We start from the raw sequence: 21,416 nt of genomic DNA, 5'->3' as shown, positions 1-21,416 counted from the left end.
TTTTTCCATGTGACTCAGGTTTGTACTGTTTCAAAACAAACAAGAAAACACAAGCAGTTGTCTCTCCCTTCACCAGTTTTTTTCTCTCTGCAGCCCTGCCTCACCTGTCCTCACTGTGCACAGAAGCAGGGGAGAGGTTCAGAGAGCTCAGATAGCCATGTAACATCAGGGCTGACAGCCAGCAGGGGCCTGTGGTGCTCTGTCCCAGGGGCCAGGCCACCAGCCAAAACAGGACATAAAACATGGCCCAACTGGGATGCTGCGGCCACAGCAGGCTTCCTCCTCAGAGAACACTGATGGCCCAGGGGGCACAGGCTGAGGGGAGGCTGGGAGGGATAAAGCGAGGAGGAGGAAGTAAGAACATGGCTCAGGGGCTCAGTTCTCCTTTCACTGCCTGGCCATCCAGGGGTCACCTTGATGAGATAGGATGATGCCTGAGGCGAGCTCCAGGACTAGTGGGGGGCCCTGCTGCCACACCCAGATTAAGACTAGGAACTGAGGGTCCTGACTCCTACTCTATCTGCCTCCTACTCTACAAGGACAATGGTTTTCCTTTCCAAAAAAAGGAAACCCTAGCACTGTAGGCTGGTTCTTTCTTGCTCCAGCCACTGCCATGCTGTGGGGAGAAAGAAGCAGATTCTTCCAGGGGCAGTGCTGAGAGGGGCCCAACTCAACCCCTACTCAGGCTCCACTTCAGCAATTACCCCACTGCCCCCACCCTTCCTATCCTGGCACACTCAGCGGTACTAGCTTTATGTCTCCAAGAGGACACAGAGACATGGGACAGAGCCAGGGACTGCCTGGCCCCACGAGTCATTAGCCACCTACCAGGCACAGCCAAAGCGTATCCTTAAACTTCAGGCCATGAGATTCGAGTCTGGTCTAGAGGCCCAGATGGATGCTGACTTTACCTGGCCTGACCCACTGGCCCAGAAAGCACAGGACCTCAGCGTGGACCTACGTCCACGCCCCTTACCAAACTCTGCCTCTGCCGTCCAGCTCTGCTGGGGCACTCTTATCAGTCCCTTTGGGATGGGACAAAGCTAAGGCATATACAGAAGAAAAAAGCTCATTATCCAATCTGCACACAAATATGCAATATTCCCTCCCTTGAAGATGAACACCAAATGCCCTGACAGTGCCAATGAACACCTGCACGGAGTTTTCTAGTTTACAAAACCCTTTCCATGCATGCGAGCATGTTTGATCCTGTGTGATGGGGGTAAAATGGAATAGGTATAACTCAACTCTCAGCTCTCTGAAGTGAATTGGCCTCGGTTACAGAGCTAGTAAATTTCTCACCTTAGGGCCATAATCCACATTTTTAGGCTCCTAGGTTAAAGTTCTTTCATGCTCATTCCGTTATTCAAACAAAAACCAAAAACCAATAGTCAGGACAAGTAAAGCACTGCGGATAAAGTCACATCTGTCCCACGTGCCCTATTCACTCTGTGCGATGACCCGCCCAGGTACCTTGCTCTTCCTACAGGATGAGGTCACACCTGTCCCAAGTGCCTTGCTCACACCATGGGATGAGGTCTTACAGGAAGGTCATCTAAAGTTGACACAGAAGTGAGGGAGGGTTTCAGGAGGTCCCCCCACTGCTTCATTTCAGTGTCAGTTCATGAAGCACACATGTGAAGGAGCTGCGGGAGAGGGAACAGTTACTCCAGGCTAAGGAAGCCACCCAGGGAAGGAGGAGACATGCCCCATATCCACTGCTGGGCCTTCTGCTCAGGATGCCTGGGACACAGGTCCCTGAAAGGATCTGATGCTGCACAGTGATGTGATGGGTTTGGGGTTTAGACAGGTCACTCTGGCTGTGGAGTGGAGAAGGGATCAGAGGGAGGATCAGAAGCTGTTCTTGGTCCCTGGGAGCCACAGGGAAAAGAAAGGAACAAGAGGATAAGACACAGGGGTCTGCTTGTCACTAAGCTGTGACTAGAGATGGACCAGTCTTCCAACCAGTATTCTGGGTCTGGAGAACATGGAAGGAGACCACAATCAACCTAGCTTGGCACAGAGCCTGGAGAAAGGATAGGACTTCCTTTAACACTGGCTTCCAGAACAGCCCAATCAGGCACTAAGTATATGCTGAGTCCCCATTGTGTGCCTGTCCCTGTTCGGGCTCTGCAGATGCGGCAGTGAGCAAAGCTGGCAGGATACACCTGCCCTTGGAGAGCACACGTTTTCCATTTCACAGTATTTCTGGCAAAGGATTAAACATTAAAGAACATAGTTTAAAACTATAACCATGGAAACTATCCATTATGGATTTTCCAGAATAATTCCATTAAAAATCTCCTTTTCTGTTGTTACTGTAAGACAGGTGTTGAGCTGAAGTCCACAGAACTCACACAGACCTTTTTCATAAGCAAAACACCCACCCCAAATATCAGTCTTAGAGGAATACTAAACCACAGAGCTCACCCCACTTCTCCCCTGCCAGGAGCCACTGTGGGCCCTGGAGCAATGGTAGGCAAAATTTAGCTTAAGCAAGCGACCTGTGTCCCCACCCTGTCCTCTACTTAAAAATAAAACTTCACTGAAATCTGTCAGTGTTACAGCAATCGTCCTAGGTATTTCCTCTAGAAGGAAAGGGCAGGGGACGATCTCAAGTCTGGGGCAGTGAGCAGATGAACAGGATCCTACCTACACACAAACAAAGCCATCGGTCAATCCATGTGCCCCATGAACTTCTGATCAAACATCTTTGTTTTTTCGTGCCAGACATCGCTGCTAGCAAACCTTTAGAGAAAGCGCATGTGTAGATCACGGGAAATGCTCTTTTTCGAGGAGCTTCCTGCTTTCTTGGGCTTCTTGGAGGTCACTGCTGCTTCTGTCTCACACGCTTCAGGAATTCAAAGCACATAAGGAGTCCAGAAATCAAATTTTCAAGGCAGAATGAGGGATCCAGGCAAGTGCAATTAGTTGGGATATTCAAAGCCTTGTCCTTTGGTCATCTTTGAAAAAGTCTATTTCTATATGCCATCACCTCAGGCATCAGTGAGCCAGGCTTGATGGCACCTGCAGGGCCATCCTCTCGCAGCCCCAGGCCCAGGCCTCAGCAGCACCTGCAGATAGCCCTATGTATCTCGCTGCCAACGTCCCCTCCCCCACAAGCAGTGCAGGCCTGTGGCCACCCCAGCCAGGACCGAGCCACATCTGGGTCATGGAGAGCAGAGAGGAGGGGCCAGACATTCACTACATGGCTTTATAACCACCCCGAGAGGAAGATATTGGTATTCTCATCTCACAGATGAGGAAACTGAGGCTCAAGGAGGTGAGTCAGGTTGCCCGAACTCACACAGCTTGTGGTAGCAGTAGAAGGATGCAGACTACATCCTAGGTGAGGTTTTCTAGTGGCTGCTCTGCCGAAGGATCTCATTAGCACTTAAAGATTAGTTACATGAGGCAAAAAAGGGATTAGATGTGCCCCATCCCCACTTATACCCCATGTCCTCAATTGGGACTCAAATGAGTAACCAGCGTTCCTTCTGCTTACCACAGGGCAAAACCCAGCCATTGGTCCCCACACCCTTCTCAGTGGGCTAAGTCACATTTTCTTGAATGCTAAGTCCTACTATGCTGTCTCAGCCTCATCCAGAAACTCAGGCTCTCTGCAGCTTTACAGGCATCCCAAGCGCCTGTCACGTGGAAAGCCCATCACTGGGTTCCAGCGAGGTCAAGGCCACTGAGGGTGGAGAGAAGCTGGGAGGCCTTCTGGGGTGGGAAGTTGCAACCACTGAAATCCCCACCCTTTTGGCCAAAGGTATTTTCTGGTACCGGGGTTTTCAACCCAAATTTGAATCCTTGGTTCAATATGACAAAGTAATTGACAGCACCTCCATCTTGGTTTTATGCTTCTCACTCTGGTTCTTCCCAGAATGCATCTTCCACAAGATCCTAGTGTTTAGGTCACAAGTCAGGCTCCGTCCAGGTCCCCTGGCCCTGGTGCTCAGCCAGAGCCTGTAGTTCTCAACCTAGGATCCACAGATATGTTTTAGGGATAACCATGAATATTCTGTAGTTTTATGTAAAACTGTGTGGGCACGTGTGTGTGTGTGTGTGTGTGTGTGTGTGTGTGTGTGTGTGAGAGAGAGAGAGAGAGAGAGAGAGAGAGAGAGAGAGACAGAGAGAGAGAGAGAGAGACACAGAGAGACAGAGACAGAGACAGAGACAGAGAGATGCATTTTTTCCAGGGGAAGGACCCATTGTTTTCACCAAATTCTTGAAGGGGTCTCTGACCCAAAAAAGATTCAGAAGACTCAAAAGTATTGCTTTAAAAGGAGCTTTCGTTTCTGTCAAATTGGCCAAATTTCAACATAAAGTGGGTCAGAGCGATTAAAAGCTGAAAAAAGTCAAGGATGGGCAATTCAATCTGTAAGATTTCAGGGAAATTAAAACAAACCCTCTGATGCTCTGCAAAAAGGATCCCCACAGAATGGGGGCTCACCAGCTGTGAAGGGGCGGGGGCACAAGAATAGGAATCAGGGAAGGAGAGCAAGAACCAGCAGAAACGAAAAACGGAAAAGGGCGTTCCACACGGGGCTTGCTACCAACCAACTCCAGTTGCCAAGATGTATGCTGCTCATAAGGTGGGCTCTATGGGCAGCCTGTCGAGGCTGCACACCAGTTCCTATTTTTACCTCAACGTACTGAAAAAAATGTGAATGCAGCACAGAGGTCCTGGCATCCCCTCTGGGACCAACCTGCTGACACGTCAGAACTGCTCAGAGTGATGAGCTAATTAAAATTCTGTGGTCTTTCCCAGAGATGGCTCTATTTTTAACCTCATTCTGACTGTCACTTAACGTGTAAGGTTTACTTTTTTTTTTTAAGGAAAATACATTTTTTCCTTCTTAATATTCCCATGAATAATTTAGCGCAGCTGATAATTCCTCCAGACCCCTTCAAGCATCTCTTCACAAGACAGATAGGGACACTCCAGGCAGAAGGGAACTAATGAAAGCAGGTGAATCCTGTGTCCCACCCTTTGGGGCCCCTAATTAAAAACACAAGGACAAAAAAAAAATTATGACAAGCAAGGACTATAGTCACAACTCTCTATAATTTTCCTCTAACCCTATGTTCGAGGCAATTTCCACCTCACAAATGCTTTTCAAAAGTTGACGTGTAACTTGCTTATTAGAAATAATGGTGTAGAGGAGCATGGGTGGCTTAGTCTGTTCAGCATCCAACTCTTGATTTTGGCTCAGGTCATGATCTCACAGTTCTGAGTTCAAGCCCCGCACTGGGCTCTGCACTGACAGCACGGAGCCTGTTTGGGATTCTTCCTCTCCCTCTCTCTCTGCCCCTCCCCTGCTGGTATGCATGCATGTGCTCTCTCTCTCAAAATAAATGAACACACATTAAAAAAAAAGAAATAATGGTGTAAACATAGGTTTAGATTCTCAACTAGAAGCACTTTTTTTAGAGGCCCTAGCCTCATCCACACAAGCATTTTAGCCCAAAGACTGCTGAGATGCGTCAGTCTTAAAACAGGTCTATGTTGAAACAATCAATACTTCTTCAATATTAGAAGTGGTTTCCCTTCCATATAGATACTTTTTCTTCCTTCCTTTTCTTTCTTCCTTTCTTTCTCTTTCTTTCTCTCTCCCTCTCTCCCTTTCTCTTTCTTCCTCTTCCTTCCTTCCCTTCTCTTTCTTTCTTTCTCTCCTTCCTTCCCTTCCCTCCCTTCTTTTTCTTTTTCTTTCTTCCTTCCTTCCTTCCTTCCTCCCTCCCTCCCCTCCTCCCTTCCCCTCTCTTTTCTTCCTTCCCCCTTCCCTTCCCTTCCCTTCCCTTTTTCCTTTCCTTTCCTTTCCTTTCCTTTCCTTTCCTTTCCTTTCCTTTCCTTTCCTTTCCTTTTTCCTTTCCTTTCCTTTCCTTTCCGCCCAGCATGGAGCCCAACATGGGGTTTGAACTCACAATCCTGAGATCAAGACCTGAGATCAAGAGTCAGATGCTTAACCGACTGAGCCACCCAGGTGCCCCCATAGAGGTACATTTCCATATTCAAGAGAAAAAAAAAACTCACTACATTATAACCACAACTAATATTTGTTGGGTATCACACTTTGAAGAGAATGAGGCAAATTATATGAAAATAGATCCAATTTTATGAGGATGACCATTAGAGAATGGATTACAGTGTCCTGAACTTCACTTTACGTAACACACACTTCTATTTTAAAAAATCCCTTGGTTGGAGCTTTTTTTCTCCTAAACTTATTTTTCCACTGATTTTCTATATAAAACTGAAGGTGGTTAGCCACATGTAGGAACGCAAAGAAGTATTTTTAAAATTGTTTTTTGGTGGGGGGAATGACTTAAAAAGGGAAATTACTTGGTAAAATAATTTAAATGCTTAAAACTGGTTTTGAAGAATCTTGAATTGGTCCTTGAGGAACTTCAGGTCTTCCCAGGGGGCTGGGGGCGGGGGGCAGTGTCCATGCAAACTTCCAAGGGCAGGTGGCCCCAGCTCTTGGTTCTGACTTTGCATGAGGCTTTCTCCACTGGGGTGTAATGAATGGAGCTCTCTCCTGAGGGACCCCTGAGCTCCAGAGCAAGCAGTCTCCAGGTGGGCGGGGAGAGAGGGCTATAACTGCAGAGCTGGCTGGGGCACTGGCCAGCTATGCTGGTCTAAGTCTGCTCTAGCTGCCAGCACAGGAAGCCCCCAGGGTGTTCCTGTGCCACTTACTTCCTGCAGTCAGACAGAGTGGAGCTCCTCATTCACCTCAGCACCCATCGCCTGACTGTGGACCCATGTGCCCCACAGCTGGCTCAAACTCCAAGTTGAGCAAGCCCTACAATGACCTTGCGTGTGTCTATGCTTGCCTACGTTGTAAACATTTAATGAGGAGGAAACATTGATCCTGGTTTAGTTTCAATAATTTGATTGATCTCTTGAAACTAACAGGGCCTTCAAAGCCAGGACATCATGGATTCATTTCTTCACACACCTGCTGAAGGGTCTTCTGACAGCTGAACCCCCTGCCATCTGCACTTGGCCCTGTGGCAGCTGTATGGCACACCTTCTGAGGGCTGATGAGCAGGGAACTGTAAGTGCTCGGTTTTCTGAAAACATCTCCTACCTGAGACTTATTTACCCATTCAGCTGCTCCTAGAATGTGGCCTTGTCCTTAGGGAATCATTTTATTTATTCTCTAAGAGATACTGCAAAACAAAAGTGAACATGTGAAAAAGTGTCTTAGAGAGTTTCTGTAACCGGTTTTCCTCTCCTTGAGCTTATGGGCATTTTATTTTGATGTTTATCTGGTGCCATGGTAACCAGCATGACTTGAGATTTACTTCCTAGACTTAGGACTGATTACAGAAATTCAATTCAGCAAGCACTTACTGAGTGCTTACCCAGGCTGGAAGATAAAATGATGAACAAGAAACTCTCTTTCCTCAAAAGGACACCCGTCAGAGTGCAAAGAGGAGTTGGCAAAATTTTCCCCTTAAAAAACCAAATGGCAAATATTTTAGGTGTCATGGGGCCATGTGGTTTCTGTTGCACTCACCTCTGCCACTGTCGTGCAAAGGCCATCACAGACTAGATGTAAATGTATGAACAGGGCTGGGTTCCAATAAAACTTTATTGAATATACACTGAAACTTGAATTTCTTATAATCTCTATGTGTCAAAAAACATGAATCTTCTTCTGATGTTTACAATTTAAAAAAAAATCTAAACACCACTCATTGCTCACAGACTACATTAAAAAAGCAGCTGGCCAGGGGCACCTGGGTGGCTCAGTCGGTTAAGCATCCGACTTTAGCTCAGGTCATGATCTCACGGTTTGTGGGTTCGAGCCCCGCATCAGGCTCTGTGCTGACAGCTCAGAGCCTGGAGCCTGCTTCAGATTCTCTGTCTCCCTCTCTCTCTGTTCCACCCCCACTTGTACTCTCTCTCTCTCTGTCTCTCTCTCAAAAATAAACATTAAAAATAAAAAATTTTAGAAAGGCTGCCCAGGTCTGGTCGTGGACTGTAGCTTGCAGACTCCAGGTGTACACTTTGCCAGCTCCGTGGGAGAAGCTAAGCCACCAGGACTTCCTGAACCTCACTTGGCTCATCTGTCAAGTGGGGATAGGAATCTTTGTCTTGTGAGTTCTAAAGCTCCTATACCTAAACAGGAAAAAGAGCTGTTCTCCTTCCTGGAGGAGTACTCTGTTTGATGATGACAATGAACTTGATAATGGCAATGACAACTAACTATCCTGCACATTTGTTCCCTATGAGGCATTGTGTCAAGTGCTATAAACTTCTACAGTATTTCATCTCATCTATGGTGCTATTGATTTTAGGGTGTACCATTACTGAATGTACCACTAAAAAGAAAAAGCTGCCAGTTAACCTCTGACACAGCATTGACTGTAAGATGCGTTCTGATTTCACAAATGCTGAAATGTGTGTGTGTGGGGGGAGGGGAGGACGCATTTTAGAACCAATAAAAACAGTATCTCTGTTAAGCCAAAAACAATCCTGTAGGATAGGTATTACCTATCATCCCTATTATCATCCCTAGTTTAAAGATGAGGAAACTGAGGGACCGTTTCGGTCTGTGCTCAAAAACCTAAAAGTGTCAGTGCTTTGTAAAACAGGCAGGTTAACTTGGTCTAGAGCTGAAGCTGTGCCTTAAGGGCTTGAACACTTGGAAGCCGAAACAGCTGGAACTTTGGGAACACGATCCACTTCGAGGAGTCTTGGCACAAGTGAACTTTTTCTTCAGTGAGGGGACACACCTCACGCCAATCACGTCCCTCTGGTATTTCAAAGTAGGGTGCTAGTACAGCAAGAGGTAACGGGAAACAGGAATTCTTAAGTTTTTTTTTAAGCTTTTTTCTTTAAGTTTATTTATTTTGAGAAACAGGGAGGGGGGGAGAGGGCGGGAAAGTCAGAGAGAGAGAGGGAGAGAGAGAATCCCAAGCAGGCTCTACACTTATCAGCATGGAGCCTGATGAGGGACTCAAACTCACAAACCGTGAGATCATAACCTGAGCTGAAATCAAAAGTCAGATGCTTAACTGACTGAGCCACCCAGGCACCCCTGGAAAATAGGAATTCTAAAATACAGAGTAACAATGGCAAGGTGCACTAACATCTAAGCTTGTAGATTCCTTGTAACAGCTATACTGGGCATCCTGTCCAGATCATGGGCAGAGCAGGGCAGAGAAGGCCAGGGAGAGGTTTCCTATCCTTGAGATGTATTTTCTTGTGGGGAAGGAATGTTTGGGGGTGGAGTCCAAGGCCAGAGACCAGCCTGCAGCTCTGGTGCCTGTGGAATCATGCTCCCCTGGGTCTCTGCACAGGGGGCTCAGGACACATTCTGGCCTCCTGGCTTAGTCGCCATGTCAGCCACTGAGAGCAGGAAGCACAGTGCAGGTGTTAGGTGCAAGCCTGTGAACGCAGAAATTACGGAAGAATCTGGGCCAAAATTCGCTTTCAAAATTAGAATTGTTTCTCCTCTCAAAAGTTTAGCCTCAAATCTCTTTCTCCCCATTATTAATTCATCACCAAATATTAATAAAGTGCTTAAAATATGCTCAGTGGGATGAGATTTCTCTTTTTCCTGTAAAATTCCAATTAGTCAAAAGCTTGCTCAACATGTAGCTTCGGTCTGAGTTGTTGTGCTCAGAGGCGTCAACACAGCAGACCCGAGAATGCCATCCTCAGAAGGGCCTCCTTGCGTGGCTGGCCCTCGGCGGGCATCTGGGAACTTGGACTTCAGGAATCCTACCATTCCTTAGCTGATGAGTATCTCACACTGTGCCCATACTGTTTGTACAGACGATGTGGTTCATGTTGAGCACCTGCATTCCTTCTGAGAGTCTGGAGTTTGGTACATGCTCAGCAGAAGGTGCCTGTGTGAACAGCCTCTGGGAAAAACCTTGGGTGCTGGGTCTCTAAGGACATTCCCCGGTAGACAATATTTATGTTGTCACAATTGTCACATGTTGTCACAATTCACTGCTGGCGCAGCGAAGCACATCCCGAATGACCCCACCCGGAGGGGACTCTCGAAGGCTGCTTTCCTCTGCACTTTGTCCCCTGTGTTTTTTCCCTTTGCTAATTTTTCTCTGTATCCTTTTGCTATAAGCCAAACTAGATGCTGAGATGCTGAGTCCTGTGAGACCTAGTGACTCCCCCATTGATCCTGGGGGTGCTCCTGGGGACTCTTGACACAACCACCCTCAACCAATTCACTTCAGAACACTGTCCTTCTGTGCTGTGCCAGGCATAGGAAGTTGGTGGGGGGGTGCAGAAAGAGAGCCCACTTACTCTGCTGGTCCTGAAGCAGAGTACACGGGAAACCAGGTATCAGATGACCTACTGTTCTATTCAAATGTTGACCAAGCACCCATCACATGCTCAGGGAGATATTAACCTTGTCATTTCTGTCCTTGAAATTTGCAGTCACGTGTAAGAGATGACGATGGGGAGGACCATGAGGACCAAGGTGATGGCAGGTGGAGATGATAATGGCTAACACTCACCTGGTGCTTACCGCGTGTTTGACACTCTCCTGCGCACTTCCAGTGTTAACTCATTTGATTCTCCCAGCGGCCCCGGGAGGTGGGCACAGTTATTATCTCCATTCTTCCAGAGGAGGAAGCTGAGCTCATAAAGGAGACGTACTGCCCCAGGTCACATAATACACACCTGCCTCGTTATTGCCAACACCTCCTCTGGCTTCAGAATCTGAGTCCTTAACTACGATGCTGCATCATCTCCCTCTCTGGACCCAGAGGTGAATCTGAACTAGTGTAAACAGGCTCAATTTTACCTACATCTTTAACAACCACAGTCCTTATTACATTCCACCCAGCATTAACATCATTTATATGCATGTTTTAATGCCTGTGCTAGCCTCTGAGCTGTGTGGCCAGGCTCACATGCAGCACACCTCTGGGTCTCCTGTATGGCACCGCACTTTGCAGACGATAAGCATTTAGGCACAGATAGGATGGAAGAGAACCACCATTCAGGAGGAGGAAGTCAGCGTGGTCTGAAACTGTAATGATAGGTCTCAGGGAACACTGAGGGGGATCTCAAAGGTGAGTTCTGAATAGTCATAAGAGGAAACAGGCAATCCATGTGGCAGTAACAGTATGAGCAAAGAGGTGGACCCTGCAATGACCAGCATATATGGTGAGAGCACCAAGAGAAGACTGGCTGGAATACAGGTGTGCCTGGGTAAAACCGGGTGAAACCAAACCATGGCAACCCTTAAATGAACAGAGTTTCAAACCGATGGGCAGCCCATGAGGAAGAGAGTGATGGTGTTCCAAGGGATGATTTGGTAAGATTTATCTTGGGGCAGAGAGATGGATGGCTTGATGGGCCAGAGCCCCGCAGCAGGGTGAGGAGGTTAGAGGCTGCTGGACGAAGTGATGCCACCCAGCACGAGGTGTGGCCACAGCCCCAGACCCACTGTGGGGCCAGTGCCAGGTCTGCTGTGAAGGCCATCAGGGTCAGGACAATGCAACCAGCTGATGTGTGGTCCCTGATCATCTCAGTCATTCTCCCCCGCTCTCACCCTTCAGGATTCCAACAAATTCAGGATGGAATTAGGATGGGAGCTGTGTTCTTAAAGAACCATTTCTAAAGAGAGAATGGATGGATCTGGTATCTAATGACAGTAGCAGGAGTGTTAAAGGCAGGCAACTGAGTGAGTCATGGTGATACTAACAGGACAGGAGTAAGTAAGTCCAGAAAGAAAATACAGACGTTGTCTATTTCACACACAAACAATGTGTTTACAGGAACAATCTTAAGAGCTATAAGATGTGAGCCTTTAAATGACAATAAGCTACAAGAAAAAAAAAAGCAGAAAAAAATTAAAAGCAAGCCCAACAAGAAATGAATGAGTGGATAGTTGCTTTATCCACCGCTATTCATCATTTAAAGTTTCCAGTACGCCCAGCTTCAAAACAAACCACCCCCTGTCACAATATTGCTTATACAACTACAGTTAAGTCAGATTAATTCTCATGATTATATCTGAGCACACTCTGTGTTTTGAAATAGAATATCAGCTCCTGACCCTCAGGAAGCTAATTGCTTTTCCACATATCCTGCACAGTTACACATCCAGCTAAACCATTCGCTCCTACTACGGTGGCCATGCATTATAGCGAACTTGATCACTGGGGAGTATCGAGGGCCAGTGGGCCAGTGCCGCGGCTGTGAGTGCGGCAGAGAGAGGAGCTCTGGGGAGAAATGGTTCAGTCCTACTGGACTTACTGCTCTGTGTACAATCTCTCTTTCCAGGGAGGGGAGGTAAAGCCTCTAATGTTGTATATCTGTACCGAATATACAAGGCTGGTGTTAAATACGACAGGCTAAGCAGTTCTGCAAAATGGCCCCCTTCTAGTTAATTATCTTGCCGTGTACACATATACTAGGTCACTACTGGCAAACACCAATTTCTAGTTTAATGGGGCAGAAAGAAGAGATCCGGATATAAATGTCTATCAACTATCTCTATTCTGATTAAAACATTCCCCTTAGAGGAAAGCACATGTCTCTTCTGTTTACTTGAATTTGCCTTTCAAGTACTTGGCAAACTAGGAATTTTAATACTAGCAACAAATTCATTTGGTGCTGTGTGTATTTCCATTCCATTTCTAGCAGGCACTAGGAAGACTTTTCTGTATCTCATCTTTGAATGCTTTATAGCCATAGATGTTTCTCTGGAAAAACACATTGCATTTGGGGTAATAAAGATCCTGCAGATTTCATTAAACAACTGTGCCAGTAAGAACACAGCAATAAACACTAATGCTGGCTTCAGAAGACAAACATTTATTGTGCAGTCATTTCAGGGTGGCACCCACTAGTGGGAAGCCAGACCAAAGGATGGACACCCAGCCTCTTCCTCCTCCCTCTTCATTTCATGGTCTGATTTGAGCAATTCATGTGAGCCTTGACCAAACAAGGCCAACACCAAATCATGGTGCAAAGCGAATGCTCCCCTAGCTCTCCTCACAAGCCGGCCTTTCCGGGCTAGGTGTGAGCCCCTATCAACCCTGCCCCCTTCCACTGCCCCTGTGCTCATACTCTGCAGCTGGCATCTGACACTGTCACCTCATGCCTTCTTTTATTCTAGAATGTGCCTTCTTCTCCCTGCCACGAAACACCTCTGCTTCCAGCCCTTGTTCCCACAGGAAGGCTTTCTCAGCTCTCAGTGCTCATGTCCTTCTTCTCTACTCCTGAATTTCCAATGACTTTTAACGCCCCCTGCATCAATCCTTAATTCATGCACTGCTATTACAAATACTTTATGATCCGTTAAATACAGGTCAGTATATTTGGGTGTAGTTCACTGTACAAACACTGTGTGGGGTCAGCTGGACAAAGCCCAGTGGGACACACATTTACCCTGTAAGCTGGCTGGAGAGGAACACTGATTATACAAAAAGTATAGTCAAGTGGGGCAGGGGCTCCGAGACCGAGGGGGCTGCACCCTGGCTTGGGGTGTGGGGGGTGGAGGATCTCTGTAGAAAAAGGGCATTTTGTGCCCACTTGGGCAGCACATGTACGAACACTGGAATGATACAGGGAAGACTAGCATGGCCCTTGCACAAGATGACAGACAAATTCATGAAGCATCCCGGATTTTAAAAGAGAAAAAAAAAGGGGCCTTTTGACTTGGCTCAATGAGACATTGGTAGAATTTGGAACTGCAAATGGTGGATGGAGGGAGAAGGCATTTCAAGTACAAATGAAGGCATGGAGAAGGGGTTAGGAGCAGAGTAAAGGGGGGGGGGTGGGTCCACAGGAATGAGAGCCCCGGGAAGGGGATCAAAGACCCCTCCTGAAGTTCAGATGGCACCTACTCCAGGGGGGCCTCCACACTCCTGGCCAGGGCAGTTGCCCCATGGGAAGGGGGTGGTGATGCCTCACATCTAGGGTCTTATCTTTTCCATAGAATGCACATTCCGAGAACATATCAAGTCTCCCCCATGGCTTGGTGGCCACTCCAAGGTCAAAAGGACATACACAGTCTGCTGGCTGAGGACAATGCTGTTAGGCAGCTCCTATGAGTGGTTCTACTACCGACCAGGATGCACATATCAGAGACGGGTGACATCGCTATGCCATCTGTTTATCAGGAAAGTATCAACAATGGTACGCACTTAACACATTTGTAACTAATTCCTGCATGTTCTCAACTCTCTATAATATTTAGCACTGCTGACACTCCGGACAGCCCCTTCAGGTGGGCCTGCATTAGTCAGATGGGTGCACTGGAAGGTCAGAGGTCACCATGGCCATTGTGGTCAACAGGTCAATATGGTCATCAGGTGAGCACAAGGGGAATCTGGGTGGTTCTCCCAGGAATTAAAAGCCCATGTGTCAGCAAGACTTGAAGGGCACTGAAACAAAACTTTTTACAAAGTGGCCACTGCCATCATTACTACTCAGGCAATGGACCTCCATTTTCCACGTGAAGCCATCATTCCTTTTACTTTCTGTACATTCCCTGACAACTCCGCTCTCCTTCCAGTATCTGAGGGGCATCTGACGGTTATTCATAGGTTTCCGTTCTGACTCTGGTTCAGACACTGTCTGGACGTAGGTACATCTCTTAACCTCCCGTAGCATCAGATTTTCCCAGGAGGGAGGAGCTGGACTGCAGTCTGGGCCCAACGTTACAGCTCCAGCAAGGCCTGTCTTTATAGGACAGCCTGGTCTGGGCCTCCCTGCCAGCCTGTCCCGGTCTGCATTGTTTTCTCCATGATGTAAGCCTGAGTCCTTAACAAGCTCCCTGGAGATTCTCTCCTCTACCTGGCCTACCTCTGAGACAAGCTCTACTCTAATGCTGAATATAGACAAGAGAGCAGAGCAAAGGGGCTTTAGAGACTTCTCCCCAACAGGTGCTTTCTTCTTGGCAAATGTCTTATAACCTACTAAACTAGAAGCTCTCTGAGGGACAGTCCCACTTTTTTTTAAAGCATATATTTACTTTTTTATTTTTGAGAAGGAGAGAGTCTGAGCACAAGTGGGGGAGGGGCAGAGAGACAGGGAGACACAGAATCCAAAGCAGGCTCCAGGCTCTGAGCTGTCAGCACAGAGCCCAACACAGGGCTCGAACCCAGGAACCGCAAGATCATAACCTGAGCTGATGTCGGATGTTCAACCGACTGAGCCACCCAGGTGCCCCAGAAAGGCCCACTTTTTAATGATAATCGATAAACCTTAAAGATCATCAAAGGCTCCCTGAGAAAGTTCAGGGTTCTCCTTGTGCTTTTCCTTTTCAAGGATGAAATTTTCATCCCAGGCTATGGGATGCTGTCAGTGAACTAAAGGGCACCGTGTGGCAAACTCAAGGCATCACACTTACAGCGCACAGGGAGGGAGAGGGGAGGATGGACAGCATTTCTACTTGGTTTTGGAAACTTTAGCTTATGTGAAAGAGAAAGGCAAACATACCTTGTGGGGATTGGAACGCTGCCATCTTTCCTTTCCCTCAATATTAAATTTCCCCCCCACATTCTACCCCTGCTCCCTATCACCTTGAACACAAGTTGAAAACCTAAGCCTCCGGAGTACGTGCTTGAGGCAGAAACTTAGGCAGTTCAAACTGAAGTCATGCAGCTGGGTGGGCTCAGATTACTGAGCACTACTCCAGTCTCCCTAAGTTCCCAGCAGAAGCGTTTCAAAGGGTTCCTACAGCTGTGTTCAGTGGGGGTGATGAGTAACGTGCAGACATTTTCCCCAGTGTCGGGGATCTTACAACAGGACCAATTTAAATCTTTGGGTGTAGGGGGACAAGGGAGAGGGAGAGAGAGAATGCCAGTGTGTGAGTGAGAGAAAGAGAGAAATATGAAGAACATGATGAGGGATAAGGGGGAGAGAAGGTGAAAGACATAGACATCCTAAATGGTAGCTGTTCAAGACATGATGAATGGAAAACAGGTTCTGGGCTGGAATAGTGCTTGTATAGGGACAATACACTAACTCTACAGGGCTAGTGGGGTGAATGGTTTGCCCAAACTTGACAATTTAAGTAGGTTTTTAAAATATTTAGGTGGAAGTTGCAAATGAACAGAAATCAGTTCAGGCCAATAGGAATGATGTTGTTGAACACCACACCTACACTGACCTATCCTGTAACGTCTGACATAGTTGGATAAGATGTTAGTAGAAGGTCTTCCTATAAAGAGTGATTTCAAATCACAACAAGGAATTGATAGGAAGAATATCAAGGGAGTAACTTGCATGTATCAGTTAACAGTATTTATAAACATCTGAGTCCCCTAACAATGGCCTGCCAAGGAAATAAACATTTCTTGACAGTATCAGGAAGCCAGCCATTTTGGTATATTTATCAATATGTTACAAGGTCTTATGGAACTGGACTCTATTTTTGGAACTTATTTACTCTCTAAAAAACTCTATACACCCAAGGTCAACACTAACATTTCTTTCATGCTTAACTCTTATCAAGTAATAGTAATAAAAAATTGTATAAAAAAGCTGTTTGCAAGAAAACTGCAGTATGTTTATATATTAGTCATGAACTATGTCATGCTACAGTAATAAACAACTCTTAACAATTTTAGAGGCTTAAAATACCATAAGTTTATTTCTTGCCCACACTACATTCCCATTGAGGGTTGGCAGCGGGTGGGGCGGGGGGGTCCGGCTCTGCTCATCACTGTCACTTGGGGTGCAGGTTCAAAGATCAGACTCCATCTTGAAGGTTGTTGGTTGAAATGCTAGAGGCCTAGAGGGTGTCTCACGGGTAATTAAATGCTCCAGACCAGAAGGGACATGTCAATTCTGCTCACAGCTCATTGGCCAGAACTAGACACATAGACCTGCCCAATCTCAAGGGAAATACTGGCAAAAGGCACCAGTGACATCTATACTTTGTTATGTGCAGTCAATTCTTTTAAAATGTTCCAAATACATATCATATGTGAAGACACTGACGTGATTTCCTGGCTGCTTTGTGTCCTTAGAGAAATGGCTGACATCTCTAGATCACTTTCTGTCTCCTTCATCAGAGCCCTAGAACCATCCCTGGGACTAACTGAAGTCCCTTGCCATGTTATGTTTATAGAGCACTGAGGCACAACATCTTGGGGAGGTGGGAGACAGGACTCCTGGCTTAGCAATGCCTGCCTGGCCAATGACCACAGCACCTGTATCACAGTGTAGCTTTGGCTCTTTTCAGTTTGCCATAGGTGGGTATAATCAACTACAGGAGAGCCGCATGGGCTGACCAAGTCACCTCAGTGGTGAGGGATTTCAGGAGCATTCCCCAATCACAACTGGCTATTGCTATAGCCAGACTTAAAGCCTCAGTACCAATACCATGATAAGCAGTGCCCTGGTGAAGGGTGGGGACTCTCCAGCCAGACACATGTGTAACAATCCTGTTTCCACCATTTACTAGCCAAGTGACCTGCCTTCTCTGGTGCTTTATTCACCATCTATGAAGGGGGCCAGTAACAGTACCCTCCTGGTCACTGTGAGGGTAAAAGGAGGACTAACGAGCTAGAACAGTGCCTGGCAGTGCATGGTACGTTCTGGCTTTTGTCATTCCTATTCTTTTGCTTATCCTCATCATCTGGACCTCCTTTCAGCCATATTGCTTTGAAACTAATTTGCTACCGCAATGAGCAAGTTGTATTTCTCACAATAATCCTGTGAAGCAGGTATAAGTATTCTCACTTAAATGATGAGAAGACCAACAGTGGGCCAGGTTTCAGATCTGTTTGTACGAGCCTGCATTCTTGCACTGTGGCGTTCTACCCATGATATGGGTTTGCCCATATCATGAAAACAAGGGGGTCCACTTTAATGTAAGGAAAATGACCCAGGACATCACATCCCTCCACTTATACTTAGAACTCTCCAAAGAAGCTGTTCTGCTCAACTCAACAAACAGAAGTCAGCATTTCCTCCATCAGGCTATATTTGGTGTGCTTGACACAGTTAAGACACTAGCTCTCAGTTGTCTGTATGCAGAGCCAGCCAGGCTCAAGCCTCAGATGTTAGAAAGGAACCAGGAAAGAAAGCGTAGGGATAAAAGATGGTAAGATGGATATCCAAACTCTTACCCAGCCTGCAACTCAAATATTATAGCAGTATTTTGATCCATGCCTTTGTAACATAGTCTTTATGTTATATACATTCATGACAACCTTGAACATGCATGTTGGTCCTAGTCTGAAAACTGCTACTTTTCCACTTTGACTATAGCTGTATCATATTGCTTAAGGCCTGATAAGGTGCCATAAGCCCACTATATTTGTCTTTGTCTGTGCTAGACCCGGAGGGTCCCCCTGGGAGGCACAAGATGATCAAGGCTTCCTTTCTTGACCCAGTAGCTGTACTGGTCAATAGTAATTAAATGCTCCAGACCAGAAGAAACGTGTCATTTCTACTCACTGGCCAGAACCAGACACATGGAACCAGGAAAGTACTTTATAGCAGAGGTTGGCACGCTATATAGGCTGTGGGCCAAATACGGCCCAATGCCTATTCTTGTAAATAAAGTTTTATTGGACCACCCATTTGTTTATGTATCATCTATGGCTGCTTTCACTCTACAGTAGCTGAGTTGAGTAGTCACATGAGAAGCCATATGGCTCAAAGCATAAAATACTTACCATCTGGCTAGATACATGAAAAGTTACCTGAGCCCTGGTCCAGAGTGCTAGAGCCCGGGAAGGTGCAGGGAGGAAAAGCCTCTGTCAACCAAGAATGCGGTTGTACTGATTACCATTCACCGGAAAACTCTCAGACCAAAATTTACTGCGGCTCATTTAACAGATCTTTTCTTACATGCAGGACACTAGGACATAACAGTGGGCAAGATAAACTCAATCTTTGCCCTTGGGGAATTTAAAATTGTCTCTTGGGATAAAGATGGGGCATAAGGGAAAGAAAAGGCATAGAAATATGTAAAAAGACAAGTACAGGCCAGATAATGGTGGTATATTCACATGGCAGTGAAATGAATTACAGCTATAAAGGTCAATGTAGATGCATCTAAGGGATAATGAGGAGTGAAAAAAAGAAACCACACACAGAAAAACACACGCTCTATGATTCGACTTACTAAAAGCCTCAAGCCATGCAAAATGAAGTGATATATTGTTTAAGGATCCTAAAAAATGAGGCAAAATTATACAGAAAAGCAGGGTAAGGAGGAACACCAAAGCCAGGCTCATGGTTACTGGGAGGTCAGCAGGGACACAGGGAGGGCTTGGGAGGGGCACACAGGGCATTTCAAAAGTCACGACCATATTCCTTCTCTAGAACTGGGTGGTATATGCACAAATGTGCATAGTGTCAGAATCTTTTATACTTGATGTATTTTATTGGTCCTTCAACGTGTACTTGATATTTAATTGAACTGAATTTTACAAGTAGAGTCACTGTGATGGGCACTACGATTCAGTAAGAAAGACAGCAGAGGGGCGCCTGGGTGGCTCAGTCAGTTGGGCCTCCAACTGTGGCTCAGGTCATGATCCCATGGCTCGTGAGTTCAAGCCCTGTGTTGGGCTCTGTGCTGACAGCTCAGAGCCTGGAGCCTGCTTTGGATTCTGTGTCTCCCTCTCTCTCTGTCCCTCCCTGCTTGAGCTCTGTTTCTCCTTCTCTCAAAAATAAATAAACATGAAAAAAAAAAAAAAAAAAAAGAAAGACAGCAGAGAATGCTTTGGGAGGGGAGGGGCCAGCAGAGAGGAGGCACGGCTAACTCAGACGCGGATCTCTGGAGAGAATCCCTAGAGAAAATGGCACATGTCACTTGAGGACTTAAAAAGCAAATTTCACCCTGAGAAAAAGTCAGGAAAGAGTGTTCTAGCCAAGAATAGTCTGTACGAGAGTCCAGAGATGCAACAGATTACACCGTTTTCAAGGAATTGAAACCAGCAAGGAACATGCAGCGTAGGGAACTCAGGCTGGCAAGGATCCCCTGGGGCCACGCTAGTAAGCCTTGCAAGCCGCAGTGAAAAATCTGTACTGTATTCCAAAAGCAACTTGAGCCTTTGAAAGACTGAAGCCAGGGAGTACAGAGATGTGATCAGAGTTGTCTTTTATAAAGACGGTTCTTGCCGTGGCAACATGTTTCCTCTGCTATCTGAAAGTCCCCTCTGCTTTCTGCCGGGCTGAGAACAATGACAGTTCCTGTTATGCGCGGAGCAATGATGTATACTCCTACTACTTAAACCTATGAACAAAACCAAGAAGGTGTCAGGCCAAAATTACCAGGTACTTCATTAATACAGCAGATGCTTATTGATTAGAGACTGTTATAAGCAGAAATATAAAATTCTGTGTAAGTGAATCTTTTGTACATTGAATTAAATATTAGTGCACTGGAATAAATAAATATTAGCGCACCAGCTAACAATGGTAAAGACACTCCATGGTGGATCTTTGCAAAGCAGATGTTCCTTCTCTAAAATAAAGAATCTCCTACAATATACCAAATTTACAATAATAGATTTTAATCTATCAGCATTCTATCTTTAAACAAGCATTCTATCTAAAAATGCTTAAATTTACCTAAAAATACTTTTAAAGTATAGACAAAGTGAAGACTGTGAGTGCTATAAATATCTTTAAATCATAGCAGCAGGAAAATCAGTTAAAAACCACACTTCTCTAGTGGCAAGAATAAACTTGGATATACATAATGTTACAAAGAAGGGACGTCTGGGTGGCTCAGTTGGTTGACCATCTGACTCTTGATTCCAGCTCAGGTCATGATCCCAGGGTCATGGGATTGAGCTCTCCACGCTTAGCTGAAAATTCTCTCTCTCTCCTTCTTCCACTCTCCCCAGCTTGGGCTCTTTCTCTTTCTCAAATTAAAAAAACAAACCCAGCACTGTCTTCTCTTCTGGTTTCATCATCACACCTCCTAGTTCAAACTTGTACCTTAATTACTAAATAATGACCACGTTTTTTGCCTCCTGTTACTTCTATTTTGAAAAATGTCAACAGAATCTTTTATGGATTAAATTCTTAGGACAAGTTAGGCCAGAACTCCAAAGATATTCTCCAAAGAATAGAGTGAGTTGAAGAGTCCTTAAAACTCTGATCCAGTAACTCTGTTTCAGAGGATGTATCTAAAAGAATTGAAAGCAGGGTCTTAAACAAATACTCAGACAGTCATGTTTATAGGGGACAGCCATGTTTATCGCAGCATTATTCACCATGGCCAGAAGGCAGAAGAAATCCAAGTGTCCATCAACAGATAAGTGGATAAACAAAATGTGGTAGAGACATATAATGAAACATTATTCAGCCTTAACAAGGAAGGAGATTCTGACACAGGCTACAACACAGATGAGCCTTGGACACTGTGCCAGGTGAAATAAGCCAGGCACAAAGGACACATGCTGGATGACTTCACTTACATGAGGTCCTTAGAGTAGTCAAACAC

At 45.9% G+C, this 21,416-nt stretch overlaps 1 protein-coding gene and 1 non-coding gene across 2 annotated transcripts in view; one reads left to right on the top strand and one right to left on the bottom strand.

Annotated features, from left to right (window-relative positions):
• SLC22A23 (solute carrier family 22 member 23) overlaps window positions 1–21,416 on the bottom strand; it is a 182,997-nt gene that overhangs the window by 95,527 nt on the left and 66,054 nt on the right. The gene's annotated exons all lie outside the window — the stretch shown is intronic.
• LOC121020650 (U6 spliceosomal RNA) lies at window positions 13,524–13,629 on the top strand. Its single transcript, XR_005786250.1, has one exon. It is a non-coding gene; the product is annotated as a U6 spliceosomal RNA (small nuclear RNA).

This window comes from Herpailurus yagouaroundi, unplaced genomic scaffold (assembly GCF_014898765.1).
Source record: "Herpailurus yagouaroundi ecotype Mexico unplaced genomic scaffold, PumYag 250, whole genome shotgun sequence".
NCBI classification, from domain to species: domain Eukaryota; kingdom Metazoa; phylum Chordata; class Mammalia; order Carnivora; family Felidae; genus Herpailurus; species Herpailurus yagouaroundi.
The sequence above is the reverse complement of the archived record's forward strand: the minus strand, read 5'-3'. Positions and strand labels throughout refer to the sequence as shown.